Source organism: Chlorocebus sabaeus, chromosome 6, assembly GCF_047675955.1.
Source record: "Chlorocebus sabaeus isolate Y175 chromosome 6, mChlSab1.0.hap1, whole genome shotgun sequence".
Taxonomy (NCBI): domain Eukaryota; kingdom Metazoa; phylum Chordata; class Mammalia; order Primates; family Cercopithecidae; genus Chlorocebus; species Chlorocebus sabaeus.
This window is the reverse complement of record NC_132909.1, coordinates 16451385-16469311: the sequence shown is the minus strand read 5'-3', so window position 1 is coordinate 16469311 and position 17927 is coordinate 16451385. Positions and strand designations below refer to the sequence as shown.

The 17927-nt window shown below is 40.7% G+C and overlaps 1 long non-coding RNA gene across 2 annotated transcripts in view; it reads left to right on the top strand.

Moving 5' to 3' along the window:
* LOC140711854 (uncharacterized) overlaps positions 1-17927 on the top strand; it is a 591910-nt gene that overhangs the window by 554869 nt on the left and 19114 nt on the right. The window lies entirely within an intron of this gene.

The window sequence follows — 17927 nt, the reverse complement described above, 5'->3', positions numbered from 1 at the left end:
AAATGTCTTCTTTTGAGAAGTGTCTGTTTAGGTGCTTTGCCCACTTTTTGATAGGGTTGTTCTTTTTTTTCTTGTGAATTCGTTTAAGTTTCTTGTGGATTCTGGATATTAGCCTTTTGTCAGATGGATAGATTAAACCTTACAAGCTGAAACTAGATGGCTTATGTAAACTTCTGGAGAAATCATAGCAACTTATATATAAACAACCTTTATGCCTGCTGATGTGTAGACTACACAAAAGGTACACATAGACACTGGACTCAGACTGCAATTCAGAGAATTGTGTCAGATTGCCATCGCAATTGGGAGGTGCTGCAGAAACTCTAGAAAAAACTAGTTTATAGACTGCTCCAGACATGACAGGTGAGCCAACATACAACTGAAAGGTTTAGAGCGATGTTTGCCAAACAAGTTGCTCTAATTGAAGCAGCAGTTGTGTGACTTTAATAAGGTTCCAGGATTATACTGTCCCCTTTTTGCTGTGATTTCCCTTTGCCCTTTTCTGATTTGACTTCATCCCCTTTTCCATGGGATGTGACTTCTCCAGAATGAGTCTTCCTAGTCAGGTAGGATCAGATGAAACTTACAGCCACAAAGGTCTTCTACAATGCTTTCTCTGAGAGCTTTTGAAGAATTGGGGTGCCACGTGTGCTATCACAGGCCTGTAATCCCAGCATTTTGAGAGTCCAAGGCAGGGGGATCACATGAAACCAGGAGTTTAAGACCAGCCTAAGCAACAAAGGGAGACCACATCTTTACTAAACAAAATAAATCAAATTAGCTAGGTGCAGTGGTGCATGCTTATAGGCTCAGATACTTGGGGGGCTAAGGTAGAGGACTGCTTCAGTCCAGGAGTTCAAGGCTGCAGTGAGTACACTCTAGTCTAGGTGACAGAACAAGAGTGTGTCTCTTAAAAAGAAAAAAAAAGAAAAAAAATAAAAGACAAGAAAAAGAACCGCGTAAACAGGAAAGCCAAAGATCTCAGGCATCTCCAGATGATTGCCTGAAGAGATTGTTTTTTCTTGGCTTCAAAACATTTCAAGATGTATATTTCTTTGCAAAAGAAAGACATGCCAATTGTAACTTTATTATTTTCTGAGGCACTGAAGAAAGAGAAGATTAGATCAATTGCTTTTCTGCCCACTCCATCTCTTCCTACCTGCCTTCTATCCTTTAATCAAATGTATAAATGCTAAGCCTCCTGAAACATCTTCAGAGAGAACACAAGCCGCCGAGGTTTTTTGCAACTCATGTTTTCCCAGGGTTCACCTTCAAGCTATGGCTCAATAAAACTCATTTTTTTCAAGACCCTTGCCTCAGTCAGTCATTCTGGATAACCACCATGAGTCCTGCAAAGCCCTTCAGTAATCTATTGTCTGTCTATGTGATGTGTACCTAGGTGAGTGAGGTGTTCATGAGTCAAACACTCTTCTTCCTTTTCTGCCTTTCCCAACCCTACCACTCAGTGCTGTGTGCTCTGATCTGACCCCCGCTCCCAGGTTATTTGTATTGGTCTAAGAAAGCAAGACCAGGAAGGGCAGGTTGAGAAGGAAGTAAGAGGCCAACACCCATGGAACGTGGCAGCTGAGGCTGCCATTGCTCAAAGCCACACGCCCTGGGTGCATTTTGTGAATTTTTCTGGATTTGGAATCTTTTCCCTGTGTGTCTATATAGAAACTCACCCTCCTTCTACTTTCTTCTCATTACACTTTCTGTTTCTAGTGCACTTGTTTATGGACAGAGAATGGTCATGCAAATAGTAGACAATAGAATAAAAAATGACTTTTTTGAGACTTGGAACCTAGCCTTTCTTTTTTCCAAAAAAGATTGAAGTTTCTAAAAGCTAGCTTTTATGCAGGGCTGTGCAGTTGTGAGTGTAGTGTTAGGGAACAGGTGCATAAGTGAAGCATGAGACAGAAAACAAAATGCTGGCTGTCAAATCCTGAAAGCAAATGGGACAAAAATCATTTTTGAAGGTGGATGTCATTCAGGAGACTTTGTAAATCTTAGAGTGCCCTTCACCAGATGAAGTGGAGGATGAGGTTAAATTATAGAGTTAGGTGACAGTGGGCACATACTTCTCTGCCATAGTTTTTTTTTAATCTGTAAAAATGGGGATGGTGGCAGTTAGTATTTTTTTGTCATGACTGTAGCTACATGTAAAGCTCTTAGGATAGTGCCTGGTGCATAGTGAGTGCTACATCAGTGTGTGAGCTCTTATAATTTTGGGAATAGGCAAAAGTGCCACCCTGGCCATCCAGAGTGGGGAGGTACTTTCCAGTCAGGGTCCAGGCTGGCCAGCTGGAGATAAAACTGGTTACTTGGGAAGCTTGACTTCCAGGAGTAGAAGAATTTAGGAGAAGTAACTCATACACAACATTCTGTAAACATTCCTTAACCCAACAGTAGGAATACTCACGTGGGTTGGCATCTGTGACAATCATTATCTCCTGGGAATCTAAGAGTGTGTCCTAGAGTGGAATGGCTTTGATGTAAGCCAAACCTAGAAATGGGCTTCAGGGCTGCCTTGCAGATAGCATTCATCTTGAAAAAGGAAAGCATTCCTCTTGCTAAAGGAATACCCTCTTCTGGCCCAGGCCATTATTTTTGTTTTTGTGATATCCTAATTTTTAAGGTGTAAGGGGAAAGACTGAAGAATAAAATAATGAAGTACATGTATGAAATAACAGGGTAGAATTGAGACTGGCATGTGTAAGTTAAGAGAAATCATGTATAAATTTTGTGTGAACATAAACAGGATTTCTTGTGGCAAACAGACTTCTCCATATGCATGATACCACTGCCTTGAGTGGAGAGCAGACTCTTTCACAAGAACACACCATCAGAGTCATGAGAGAATGGGTACTGTGGCTTTCTTAATTGACAGATTAGACTGAGAAAGTTACTAAAGAGAAAGGAGTTGAAGGAAAAGATGGGTGAGGGCAAGAAAAATGGGATGGTGAATGGAAAGGACTGAAAGGAATGTTTACCGAGGGCTCATCAGGTACCAGGCTCTGTGACTAATGTCTTACACATGTTAATTTACTCTTCCACTGTCATTTTCTGATGTAGTAAGAGTCAGCCTTACACTGCAGATGAGGAAAGAGGCTGAAGGAGGTCAAATGAGGGGCCTAAGGTCATGCAGCCACTTCGTAGCAGAGCTACTATGTTTCACGGCGGTTTGTGCAGACAGAAAAGTGAGACATGGTAGGAAAGCAAAACATATTTTTGTTGTGGGTAATGTTTATGAAAGTGACCTGTATGAGGCAGAGTAATGGCCTCTTAAAAATGTCCACATCTGGGCTGGGTGCGGTGGCTCATGGCTGTAATCCCACCACTTTGGGAGGCTGAGACGGGCAAATCACGAGGTCAGGAGTTCGAGACCAGCCTGGCCAACATGGTGAAACCCTCTTTCTACCAAAAATGCAAAAATTACCTGGGTGTGGTGGTGGGCACCTGTAAGCCCAATTACTTGTGAGGCTGAGGCAGGAGAATCATTTGAACCTGGGAGGTGGAGGTAGCAGTAAGCCACGATCACCCCATTGCACTCCAGCCGGGGCAACATCAGTGAAACTTGGTTTTAAAAAACATAAAAAAAAATCCACATCCTAACTCTTGGAACGCATGCATTTACTTTTCTTGGCAAAAACACTGTTCAACGGTGATGAAGTTGGGCATCCTGAGATGGAAAACTTATTCTGGATTATCTAGGTGGCTCACAGTGTCATCATAAAGGTCCTTGTAAGTGAAAGAGAAAGGCAGGAGGGTCAGGGTGAGAATGATGCAGCCTGAGAGACTCCACTGGCCATTGCTTGCTGTGAACATGTGTGACAAGACAAAATTACAACTAATTTAATTATAGACGTAATTGGCTTTTATTTGTGATTTATGAGTTGGGGCAGCTCTCCCTCTGTAGATACAGTGATAACTCCTCCTCGGCAATACAGTGAAAAACAGTGGGTTTTGTCAAATGTGAATCAGTAAACAAAGCCCTAGAAATAAATTGATTGGTTAACATCAGGTACTTCAGGTCACTTTTTTCGGTAAAAGTTAAAGCAGAGGGGACTTCCTGATTATGCTCACTCAGGTAGACTGGAATCGTCTTTTTATAGAAAAATATGATCTGTTTTGAGAGCTATCTGCTTCCTTAAAATTTCAGGGGCTGTATATAACATTTAGCATGTGTGGCTCTGTTTTAGAGTGTCTGTACTCTCGCTTAGGTGAGAATATGACCAAAACTTAAGGCATTAGCATTAGTCTCAATAACGGTAATTTTGGGCGTCCATCATTTCTTTTCTTTTTTTTTTTTTTAATTTGCTTTGTCTTAAAAATTTTTTTTGTACTTTGTGTTCTAGGGTACATGTGCACAACCTGTAGGTTTGTTATATTTGTATACATGTGTCATGTTCTTGTGCTGCACCCGTTAACACATCATTTACATTAAGTGTATCTCCTAATGCTATCCCTCCCCTCTTCCCTCACGCCACAACAGACCCCGGTGTGTGATGTTCCCCTTCATGTGTCGAAGTGTTCTCATTGTTCAATTCCCACCTATGAGTGAGAACATGCAGTGTTTGGTTTTCTGTTCTTGTGATAGTTTGCTGAGAATGATGGTTTCCGGTTGCATCCATGCCCCTCCAGAGGACATGAACTCATCCATTTTTATGGCTGCATAGTATTCCATGGTGTATATGTGCCACATTTTCTTATTCCAGTCTGTCATTGATGGACATTTGGGTTGGTTCCAAGTCTTTGCTATTGTGAATAGTGCCGCAATAAACATACGTGTGCATGTGTCTTTATAGCAGCATGATTTATAATCCTTTCAGTATATACCCAGTAATGGGATGGCTGGGTAAAAAGGTAATTCTAGTACTAGATCCTTGAGGAATCGCCACAGTCTTCCACAATGGTTGAACTAGTTTACAGTCCCACCAACAGTGTAAAAGTGTTCCTGTTTCTCCACATCCTCTCTAGCACCTGTTGTTTCCTGACTTTTTCATGATCGCCATTCTAACTGGTGTGAGATGGTATTTCATTGTGGTTTTGATTATTTGCATTACTCTGATGTCCAGTGATGATGAGCATTTTTTCATGTGTCTGTTGGCTGCATAAATGTCTTCTTTTGAGAAGTGTCTGTTCATATCCTTTGTCCACTTTTCGATGGGGTGGTTTTTTTCTTGTAAATTTGTTTGAGCTCTTTGTAGGTTCTGGATATTAGCCCTTCGTCAGATGAGTAGATTGTAAAAATTTTCTCCTATTCTGTAGGTTGCCTTTTGACTCTGATGGTAGTTTCTTTTTCTGTGCAGAAGCTCTTTAGTTTAATTAGATCCCATTTGTCAATTTTGGCTTTTGTTGCCATTGCTTTTGGTGTTTTAGACATGAAATCCTTCCCTATGCCTATGTCCTGAATGGTATTGCCTAGGTTTTCTTCTAGGGTTTTATGGTTTTAGGTCTAACATTTAAGTCTTTAGTCCATCTTGAATTAATTTTTGTATGAGGTGTAAGGAAGGGATCCAGTTTCAGCTTTCTACTTATGGCTAGCCAGTTTTCCCAGCACGATTTATTGAATAGGGAATCCTTTCCCTATTTCTTGCTTTTGTCAGGTTGGTCAAAGATTAGAAGGTTGTAGATGTGTGGTAGTATTTCTGAGGGTTCCGTTCTGTTCCATTGGTCTATATCTCTGTTTTGGTACCAGTACCACGCTGTTATGGTTACTGTAGCCTTTTAGTATAGTTTGAAGTCAGATAGCGTGATGTCTCCAGCTTTGTTCTTTTGGCTTAGGATAGTCTTGGCAAAACGGACTCTTTTTTGGTTCCATATGGACTTTAAAGTAGTTTTTTCAATTCTGTGAAGAAAGTCATTAGTAGCTTAATAGGGATGGCATTGAATCTGTAAATTACCTTGGGCAGTATGGCCATTTTTATGTTATTGATTCTTCCTCTTCGTAAGCATGGAATGTTCTTCCATTTGTTTGTGTCCTCTTTTATTTCATTGAGCAGCGGTTTGTAGTTGTCCTTGAAGAGGTCCTTCACATCCCTTTTTAAGTTGGATTCCTAGGTATTTTATTCTCTTTGAAGCAATTGTGAATGGGAGTTCATTCATGATTTGGCTCTCTGTTTGTCTGTTGTTGGTGTATAAGAATGCTTGTGTTTTTGGCACCTTGATTTTGTATCCTGAGACTTTGACGAACTTTCTTATCAGCTTAAGGAGATTTTGCACTGAGACAATGGGGTTTTCTAAATATACAATCTTGTCATCTGCAAACAGGGACAATTTGACTTCCTCTTCTCCTAATTAAATACCCTGTATTTCTTTCTCTTGCCTGATTGCCCTGACCAGAACTTCCAACACTATGTTGAATAGGATTGGTGAGAGAGGGCATCCCAGTCTTGTTCCAGTTTTCAAAGGGATTGTTTCCAGTTTTTGCCCATTCAGTATGATATTGGCTGTGGGTTTGTCATAAATAGCTCTTATTATGTTGAGATACGTTCCATCAATACCGAATTTATTGAGAGTTTTTAGCATGAAGCACTGTTGAATTTTGTCAAAGGCCTTTTCTGCATCTATTGAGATAATCATGTGGTTTTTTTCTTTGGTTCTGTTTATGTGCTGGATGACATCTATTGATTTGTGTATGTTGAACCAACCTTGCATCGCAGGGATGAAGCCTACTTGATCATGGTGGATAAGGTTTTTGATGTGCTGCTGGATTCAGTTTTCCAATATTTTGTTGAGGATTTTTGCATTGATGTTGATCAGGGATATTGGTCTAAAATTCTCTTTTTTTGTTATGTCTCTGCCAGGCTTTGGTATCGGGATGATGTTGGCCTCATAAAATGAGTTAGGGAGGATTCCCTCTTTTTCTATTGATTAGAATAGTTTCAGAAGTAATAGTACCAGCTCCTCCTTGTACCTCTGGTAGAATTCGGCTCTGAATCCGTCTGGTCCTGAACTTTTTTTGGTTGGTAGGATATGAATTATTGCCTCAATTTCAAACCTGTTATTAGTCTATTCAGGGATTCAACTTCTTCCTCGTTTTGTCTTGGGAGAGTGTATGTGTCCAGAAATATATTCATTTCTTCTTGTTTTTCTAGTTTATTTGCATAGAGGTGTTTATAGTATTCTCTGATGGTAGTTTGTATTTCTGTGGGGTCGGTGGTGATATCCGCTTTATCATTTTTTATTGCATCTATTTGATTCTTCCTTCTTTTCTTCTTTATTAGTCTTGCTAGCGCTCTATCAATTTTGTTGATCTTTTCAAAAAACCAGCTCCTAGATTCATTGATTTTTTGAAGGGTTTTTTGTGTCTCTATCTCCTTCAGTTCTGCTCTGATCTTAGTTATTTCTTGCCTTCTGCTAGCTTTTGCATGTGTTTGCTCTTGTTTCTCTAGTTCCTTTTATTGTGATGTGATGTTAGGGTGTCAATTTTAGATCTTTCCAGCTTTCCCTTGTGGGCAGTTAGTGCTATAAATTTCTCTCTACACAGTGCTTTAAATGTGTCCCAGAGATTCTGGTATGTTGTGACTTTGTTCTCATTGGTTTCTAAGAACATCTTTATTTCTGCATTCATTTCGTTATGTACCCAGTAATCATTCAGGAGCAGGTTGTTCAGTTTCCACGTAGTTGTGCGTTTTGAGTGAGTATCTTAATCCTGAGTTCTAGTTTGAATGCACTGTGGTCTGAGAGACTGTTATAATTTCTGTTCTTTTGCATTTGCTGAGGAGTGCTTTACTTCCATCTCTGTGGCCAGTTTTGGAATAAGTGCGATGTGATGCTGTGAAGAATGTATATTCTGTTGATTTGGGGTGGAGAGTTCTGTAGATGTCTGTTAGGTATGCTTGGTGCAGAGCTGAGTTCAATTCCTGGATATCCTTGTTAACTTTCTGTCTCGTTGATCTGTCTAATGTTGACAATGGGGTGTTTAAGTCTCCCATTATTATTGTGTGGGAGTCTAAGTCTCTTTGTAAGTCTCTAAGGGCTTGCTTTATGAATCTGGGTGCTCCTGTATTGGGTGCATATATATGTTTAGGGTAGCTAACTCTTTCTGATGAATTGATCCCTTCACCATTATGTAATGGCTTTCTTTGTCTCTTTTGATGTTTGTTGGTTTAAAGTCTGTTTTATCAGAGACTAGGATATCATCCCTTGCCTTTTTTGGTTTTCCATTTGCTTGGTACATCTTCCTCCATCCCTTTATTATGAGCCTATGTGTCTCTGCATGTGAGATGTGTCTCCCGAATATAGGGCGCTGATGGGTCTTGACTCTTTATCCAATTTGTCAGTCTGTGTCTTTTAACTGGAGCATTTAGTCCACTTACATTAAGGTTGATATTGTTATGTGTGAACTTGATCCTGTCATTATGATGTTAGCTAGTTATTTTGCCCGCTAGTTGACGCAGTTTCCTCCTAGCATCAATAGTTTTTACATTTTGGCATGTTTTTGCAGTGGCTGGTACCGGTTGTTCCTTTTCATGTTTAGTGCTTCCTTCAGGAGCTCTTATAGGGCAGGCCTGGTGGTGACAAAATCTCTCAGCATTTGCTTGTCTGCATAGGGTTTTATTCCTCCTTCACTTATGAAGCTTAGTTTGGCTGGATATGAAATTCTGGAATGAAAATTCTTTTCTTTAAGAATGTTGAATATTGGCCTCCACTCTCTTCTACTTGGAGAGTTTCTGCTGAGAGATCCGCTGTTAGTCTGATGGACTTCCCTTTGTGGGTAACCCAACCTTTCTCTCTGGCTGCCTTAACATTTTTTCCTTCATTTCAACTTTAGTGAATCTGACAATTATGTGTCTTGGAGTTGTTCTTCTCGAGGAGTATCTTTGTGGCATTCTCTGTATTTCCTGAATTTGAATGTTGGCCTGCCTTGCTAGGTTGGGGAAGTTCTCTTGTATAATATCCTACAGAGTGTTTTCCAACTTGCTTCCATTCTCCCCGTCACTTTCAGGTACACCAATTAGTCGTAGATTTGGTCTTTTCACATAGTCCCATATTTCTTGGAGGCTTTGTTCATTTCTTTTTACTCTTTTTTCTCTAAACTTCTGTTGCTTCATTTCATTCATTTGATCTTCAATCACTGACACCCTTTCTTCCAGTTGATCGAGTCAGTTACTGAAACTTGTGCATTTGTCATGTGGTTCACTTGTCATGGTTTTCCTCTCTATCAGGTCATTTAAGGACTTCTCTAGATTGGTTATTCTAGTTAGTCATTCATCAAATCTTTTTTCAAGGTTTTTAGTTTCTTTGCACTGGGTTCATACTTCCTCCTTTAGCTCGGAGAGGTTTGATTGTCTGAAGCCTCTCTCAACTCGTCAAAGTCATTCTCTGTCCAGCTTTTTTCCGTTGCTGATGAGGAGCTGCATTCCTTTGGAGGTTGAGAGGTGCTCTGATTTTTAGAATTTTCAGCTTTTCTGCACTGCTTTTTGCCCACCTTTGTGCTTTTATCTACCTTCGGACTTTGATGATGGTGACCTACAGATGGGGTTTTGGTGTGGGTGTCCTTTCTGTTTGTTCGTTTTCCTTCTAACAGTTAGGACTCTCAGCTGCAGGTCTGTTAGAGTTTGCTTGAGGTCCACTCCAGACCCTGTATGCCTGGGTATCAGCAGTGGAGGCTGCAGAAGAGTGAATATTGCTGAACAGCCAATGTTGCTGTCTGATCATTCCTGTGGAAGCTTCATCTCAAAGGGGTACCCAGCTGCGTGAGGTGTTTGGTGTCAGTCTGCTCCTAGTGGGGGATGTCCCCCAGTTAGGCTACTTGGGGGCTAGGGACCCACTTGAGCAGGCAGTCTGTCCATTCTCAGATCCCAAACTCCATGCTGGGAGAACCACTACTCTCTCCAAAGCTGTCAGACAGGGACATTTACATCTGCAGAGGTTTCTGCTGCCTTTTGTTTGGCTATGCCCTGTCTCCAGAAGTGGAGTCTACAGAGGCAGGCAGGCCTCCTTGAGCTGCGGTGGGCTCCACCCAGTTCAAGCTTCCTGGCCACTTTGTTTACCTACTTAACCTCAGCAATTGTGGGTACCCCTCCCCAAACCTCGCTGCTGCCTTGCAGTTAGATCTCAGACTGCTGTGCTGGCCATGAGGGAGGCTCCATGGGCGTGGGACCCTCCAAACCAGCAGGGGATATGATCTCCTGGTGAACCATTTGCTGAGACCCTTGGTAAAGCACAGTATTAGGACGGGAGTGACCCGATTTTCCAGGTGTTGTGTGTCACGGTTCCCCTTGACTAGGAAAGGGAATTATTCCCTTCCTGCTTGCACTTCCTGGGTGAGGCCATGCCTCACCCTCCTTCAGCTCTCACTCGTTGGGCTGCACTCACTGTGCTGCACCCACTGTCCGAGACACCCCAGTGAGATGAACCTGGTAGCTCAGTTGAAAATGCAGAAATCACTTATCTTCTGTGCTGCTCATGCTGGGAGCTGGAGGCTGATGCTGTTCCTCTTTGGCCATCTTGACACCACCCCTTCTTCTTTTATTTTTATTTTTTGGATGGAGTCTCGCTCTGTCACTCAGGCTGAAGTGCAGTGGCACCATCTCGGCTCACTGCAACCTCTGCCTCCCGGGTTCAAGCGATTCTCCCACCTCAGTATACCAAGTAGCTGGGATTATATTGCAGGATCTGGCCAGCAGCCCGCAATGCAACAGGGCTCTTTCTTTGTTCCCAGGCATATAGGCAGGTCAAGAAGTAAAAGACATACACAAGATAGTGAAAACTGAGTCTGGTGGGGGGGGGGAGGTCATTGACTTCTGGTCTTGTGATGCCGCCAATGAGCTGGATATACCAGTATTTATTAGTAAGTTTAGTGAGGGCAGGGGTAGGTTACTGAGGGATTTAGAGTGGTTTGTTTCTGAGGTGAGATGGTCACATGGAGATGAACTAATTCTTTAACATAACATCGGTATGCAAAAGTACAGTATACAGAGATAAAAATTTACAACATGGTGTGTGCATCAGCATTTTCTAACAGAGCCTTAAAACAGAAACACAGTGTATCCATAACCTATGATTAGCAAGATATTAATCAGCAGTAACAGTTGCAGTCAAAGCTGGTTGCAAACAATCAATAGAAACAGGAAGTGAAGCCAGACAACCAGTTAAACCAAAAAATTCTCAGAGGGGAGTATGCCTTACCCCTAAAGAGACCTAGAAGAGCCGTGGCAAGATAAGGGCATTTATCACCCTATCTTATCCATATGAACAGGCGCTCCTCATGTGTCCATTTATAGGTTCTCCACAAGGGTTGCATTCCAATCCCAGAGCTATGAACATCTGCTTTTCTGGGATAGAAAACTTGGTGATGTGAAACTTCCCTGACTACACGTCCATTAATAGGCTCTCTGCAGGGGGAAGCACATCACGCACTGTTGGCTCATTGTGGCAGCCCAACCTGGCATTGTCTTTACACAATCTTGCATGCAATTTTGTGTTTACAATAATCAGGAGCATTTCATCTTTTATTCCATAGCAATGGTTTCAGGGGGTCTCCCTACAGGACTACAGGTGTGCGCCACCACGCCCGGCTAACTTTTGTATTTTTAATAGAGACAGGGTTTCACCATATTGACCAGGCTGGTGTCGAACTCCTGACCTTGTGATCCGCCCACCTTGGCCTCCCAAAGTGCTGTGATTACAGATGTGAGCCACTGTGTCCGGTCCATAAACCACACATTTCTTTGAGTTTTTGAATTCCAGCCCCAGAGAAACAATTTGATATTTGAAGTATGACTGCTCACAAATATTTGCACACAAATAAAAATGTTTGTAGATTGCACCACATAAGGGAGACTACCAGTATGACTATCAGGACGAAAATATCACGAGTTTGGAATGTGTACGTTAAGCAAGATACAAACCAACTACAATAGAATAGATCAAAGAAGAAGCCAGAAGAGTCTAGTCATTTTAACCAGGCAGCACATTTGTTGATTTTTACAACTGAGTCTCTATAATACCCGAGGTATTTATCCATGTGCCAAAAGAAGTGTCAGAAACTGCACAGACTCCCCCTTGTTAAGCTGGTAGAGAGCAATTCTATTTTCTAGCATTGCATGTCTATGTTAAATTAAAACAGGGCGTGAGAAGAATAGGCAAGTATAGAAGTGGAAGCCTAAAAAAAACTCCATATATTTTAGGAAAAAGTTGTGTTAAAGATGTAGCTAACGTCAGCTTTTGGGTGGACTAAAGGATCTCTTGTTATGTAAAAATGTGTGGGCCAGGTGCAGTGGCTCACACCTGTAATCCTAGCACCTTGGGAAGCCAAGGCATGCTGAGGTTGGGAGTTCAAGACCAGACTGTCCAACATGGAGAAACCCCGTCTCTACTAAAAATACAATATTAGCCAGGTGTGGTGGTGCATGCCTATAATCCCAGCTACTAGGGAGGCTGAAGCAAGAGAATCACTTGAACCCCGGAGGCAGAGGTTGTGGTGAGCCAAGATTGTGCCATTGCACTCCAGCATGGGCAACAAGAGAGAAACTCCATCTAAAAAAAAAAAAAGTGTGGTTGATGTGATGTGTCTGACACTGTTAACTTACTCTCAGAAGCTACTTCTTGTGAAATCCTAAGTACAGCATTATTCTGGGAAGCAAAGGAGACAGGCATAAGCAAGGAGAAATTAAGAGAGGTAAGAGTCTCATCATGATTGATAGTCTTGTTCTGACATCTTGAGAAAAGCTGTCCACAGTGTAAGGTCATCAACTTGTTTTCGTGGTTTGCAGTTCAGTTGTCTCTAAGTTATAGTGTTGAACATTTGGTGAGCTTTGAGTGGCCCACACCTCGGACATGAGGGTTTTCCCATGAAATTTACATTGAGTTGTCCACCTCCAGATTATATGGCTTCAGCAACGGAGCTGTTCTTGTTCTGAATGATTTCATTGGAGAAAATTGAATTGGAATAACCAAAAGAATTCAGGGTCCAGTCTAGTCTACCAGTGGATTATACATACTCAAAGATAATGAACAGTGGTTCAGTCTGGTTACAGGTGTACTACAGTTTTTCTTTTCAACATAATTTTTCTCTATATAGGAGTCTCTATTTTTTCCAAAGATAATTGCAGTAGGATGAATTTGTTTGCAAAATAAGTTGAGTCTCACCAAACTTGCCTAGATTTTTTACCTAAGTGAAGCAAGAGTAGCAATGGACCATAGAGGATCCTTTTAAACTTTGCTTTGCTAGAAGTTTTATAAGACTCTCAGATTAAACTTTCAAAAACCTCTGGAGACTAGGAAGCCAAACCAAGGCCAACTTTAGACTTTGCCTGCATTCCCTATAGGTTTATTCTATGTATATGCTCAAATACAACATCCCAGTCAAAGCCTTGGTAATATAACCAATGTTTTAAATGTGTCCTGTTATAAAGAGAGTAGATTCTTACTGAATTTGTGCAAATAACTTTATTACCATATGCATATGTATACTCATGAATAATTTCCCAATTCTGGGACACTCAGATAGGGAGCTAAAGCAAATGTTTCAATTTTTGTTTACAAAAGTATACTTTACCAAATTGCTGTAAAGTATAAATAGCTTAAAAGAGAAAGTTCATATATCTGGAGAATAAAACATTCAAGGAATCAGCACATTTTCAAATAAAAAATTGTGAAAATATTACCCTTTTGATTATTTAGTCCAATAAATTTGAGTTTTTTTTCTTCTTTGTCTTGAATTTCGTGAAGGTAGCATCCTGTTCATTAAAATTTTGAAAGTTCCCAGAGAGTCCAGTGGTATGATCTTGAAGTTATCAGAAACTTGTATTCAAGAGTCGTTGTCAGAGTCTTTTCCATATATCTCCTTGAAGAAAAAGCAATTTTGGACTGTAACTGATTGTAAATACCTCAAGGAAGAACGAAAGCAACTGCCTGGGAATGACAAAGATTTAAAATGACTATGGTTAAAAATCTAATGATATTTTTATTAGGTTTATGATGGTAAAGACACAGCTCACATAGAAATCTAGTTACTTCTGTGGCATATGACACTACAACTGATAACATACTCAATTTCCAGAAATTTCATATAGTTTTTAGAACACTATTTTATTATATTAATTTTATTTTATTTTTGAGACAGAGTCTTACTCTGTCGCCCAGGCTGGAGAGCAGTGGCACCATCTTGTCTCACTGCAAGCTCCACTTCCCGGATTCCCGCCATTCTCCTGCCTCAGCCTCTGGATTAGCTGGGACTGCAGATACTTGCCACCATGCCTGGCTAATTTTGTTTTTGTATTTTTAGTAGAGACGGGTTTCACCGTGTTAGCCAGGATGATCTCGATCTCCTGACCTCATAATCTGCCCACCTCGGTCTCCCAAAGTGCTGGGATTATAGGCGTGAGCCACCGCGCCCAGTCTAGAATACTCATATTATTAACATTCCCATAAATATTATTTAGAGAAGGTTTAGCATCACTTATCCCTCATTTGAAAATGCTTTATATATATTTTGACATATAAAATAAGGTGGCTTTTCCATTGAGCTTCTGTTTCCCAACTGGATTACTGAGTTCTTGGTATAGCCCATTAATAATTAGGGCCAAAAAAGTATAGTCTTACCTATGTTGAAAAAGGTCCTTAGGAAATTGCAGTACTTCTAGCTGAAAATCATTGATTTAGTTTTAAGTTCTACCTATTACAACAAGAATTCTTCATCCTCGTCACGTGTTTGTAGTGTCAGCGAAGACTTAAAAATTACCAGTGCCTGGGTCCCTCGCCAGACCTTTATACTGGAACTAATACGTGGGGCTCGAGCATCCACTTTTAAAAATGTTTTCCAGTGATTCCAATGTGTAGCTATATTTCCCATCAGATTTCTCTGATTTCTTGTGGCCTTCACTTTTTTTCTATTTTGGTATCATGATTATTTTCAGGTCTCATTTCCTGTCTTAGGCTTTATGTTCCCTGGGGTAGGGACCTTGCCTTCTTCATTTCTGTATCTTTTTTGAGCATGTGAATTGGTCATCAGGAAAAGCTGTCAACCACACATAGGTTGTGTCCTGAGTCTCAGGTTCACAGGCTAATCCTAAGGTCTTTGTTCTCCACGAGGTCAGAGGTTGCTTGTGATGAAGGGTGTGGTTAAGTCTGTAGTACAGATGGTGGAGGAGAGTTCACCCTGTTTTTAGGCATAGCATTGGAACTAAGAATTTTATGTCTTTGTGGGTGAAGGGGCAGGGATGTGTAGGAAGACAGTTCTGATTATGATGGAGGAATTATACTAGGAAGCAGATGTAAAGAAAGTGAGAATGAATAGTAAATAGAAAAAATGTGTACTTACCAAACAGGCTAGAGTAGACCCCTGGGGATTCTTGATTAAGTGAATTAACTAGATTTTAGAAAAGTAATGAGGCAGTCATATGCAAGGAAGGTTTCAAAGTCTGGAGACAAGAAGTCAAGAAACACTTTGAGAAGTGGTTGAGCTTTATGGGAATGGAGAGAATTACTGGAGAGAATGAGAGAATGAGAGATGTTAAAAGTAATGAAGAGGGTTTCACAATGTGAAATTGTGTTTCTCATGTGAATCTGAGAAACAAATGAGCAGAGGCTGGAGATAATTATGTCTTAAGGACAGTGGGGTACAGGGAGCATAAAGGCCAGGGAGAAAGGGAACTGCAGGAATTAGTGCTGAAAAGCAGGAGTTTAGTGGAAGAAGGAGGAGATCCAGTCCCAGATACAGGCAAATAAGTCTTTTCCCTCTCCCAAGCATGGCAGTCAATCTTGCAGGAAACAGGACAAGAGGAAAGGCCATCATACCTGCCAGTCTTCCTGAAATACAGAAATGACATCACGGCTGCTATATCGGATTAAGGCCAGAAATACGCCCTGTTACTGAAGGAGCTGTCATGGAAAGAAAAGAAAAGAAAAGGAATAGAGGCGATGTTATTTTACAGGGGGGAGCCTCAGGAACAAGCATGTAACATGAGGTAGTCTATAATTGTTTCTTCAAGGAATGCATTATTTCTGTTGGAAATTTGATGGGAGATGATTATATTCTTGCAGTTTTTTTTCCCTTCTCACCATGTTTCTAGGTTGGTGATCAGTCCTCTGTCAATTCTCTACTGCACTCAGATATTTCAGAAAGCTTTCAGATGTGAGAAAGGCTGATTGCTATTTTCTATGTCATTAGAACTTTCCACCTTTCCACCTTTTCATGGTTGCATCTTTTTCTCAGTGTCTCTGTTGTGGCAGCCATGAATGAGACCCTGCCAGGTCTCTGATTGACAGAAGGCCCAGGTCAGTGCATTTCAAATTCACCACCTCCTTTGCACAGAAAGCTTCCTTCTCACAGGTTCCCAGCAAGGGCGTGAAAGCAAGCCTAGTTCTCTGAGGCTCTCTTTAACTCTAGTGGGTGACTGGTTGGAGGATTCCCGATCATCCTTGCAAAAACTCTCTTAGAACTGCATTGATACCTAAAGCTTCTTTCTCTTTTTTTTTCACAGGAGTCAGCTTTACATAGGGGTCTGTGGGTTCTCCCATACTACCTTCATGCCTGCCCCACATTCCCTCACAAGTGTCTTCCCTGATAAATTATCTTATATGTCTAATCCCATCCTGGATGCATCTCAGTTAGTAAAAACTAACATACCAGGGTTGATTCTTTGCACTTAGCTTTTTTCCTTTCTCTCCCACAAGTAGTCAGTAACCATGTCCTAGTGTTTTATGTGGTACCTCTTTTTCTATATATATATGGAAATAGTTAGATACTGTTGAGGCACACTTCCTGTGTACCAGGGCCTGTGCTAAATACCTGTACGTCATTTAATTCACACAATAACCCTGTCAGGTAGACATTATTTCCGTCTAGCTTATGAAAAGACACAAGCTTAGAGTAGTGTAAAATCTTTCCTGGTGTCATATGGCTAGTAATAGGTGGATCTGAGATTTGATTCTGGGACTATTTGACTTGAAGGCTAATGATGATGGTAGTAATATAGCAGGTGACATTGGTTCCTCTGCGTGTGGCATCTTGTTTCATTGACTACATTAAACCTTTAAAAGAATGGTGTGAAGCAAGCTGTCTCATACTTCAGGATATGAAAGAAGAACAAAGTAAACCCAAGCACAGTGAATGAAGGAAACAGTAAGGATTAGAGTGGATAAAAATAAAATGGAGAATGGAAAAAAATAGAGGAAATTATTGAAACCAAAAGTTGATTCTTCGAAATGAAATCAACAAAATTGATGACCATTAACTAGACTGACTAAGAAAAAGAGAGAGAAGATTAAAATTACTAAAATCAGAAATGAAAATGGAGTCTGAGCATGGTGGGTCATATTTTAATCCTAGCACTTTGGGAGGTCACAGTGGGAGGATTTATTGAGGCCAGGTGTTTGGACCAGCATAGGTAACCCGGGGAGACCCTAGCTCTACAAAAAAAAAATTAAAAACCAATTAGCTGGTCATATTGGCATGCATCTGTAGTCCTCGTATCTTGGGAGACTGAAGAAGGAGGATTGCTTGAGCCCAGGAGGTTGAGGCTGCAGTGAACCATAATCACACCACTGTATTTCAGCCTGGGCTGGCCCAGAGCTATAATCAGTAGTAAGATTGAATCAATAAAAGTATTTGATGAAATTCAATATTTTTTCATAATAAAAACATTCCAACTAAGAATGGAAGGAAACCACCTCAACATAAAGACAATATGTGAAAAACCCAATGCTAACATCATACACAACGGAGAAAGACTGAAAGCTTTCCCTGTATGAGCAGGAACAAGACAAGGATGCTGCTTTTGACACGTGTATTCAATGTAGTATTGAAAGGTCTAGTCAGAAAAATTAGGCAAGAATTTAAAAAAAGACATTCAAACTGGAAGAAAGGAGTAAAATTATTTCTGTTCACAGATAACTTGAACTGATATGTGGAAAATCCTAAAGATGCAATAAACCTATTAGAATTAATAAATGAATTCAGTAATGTTGCACAATAC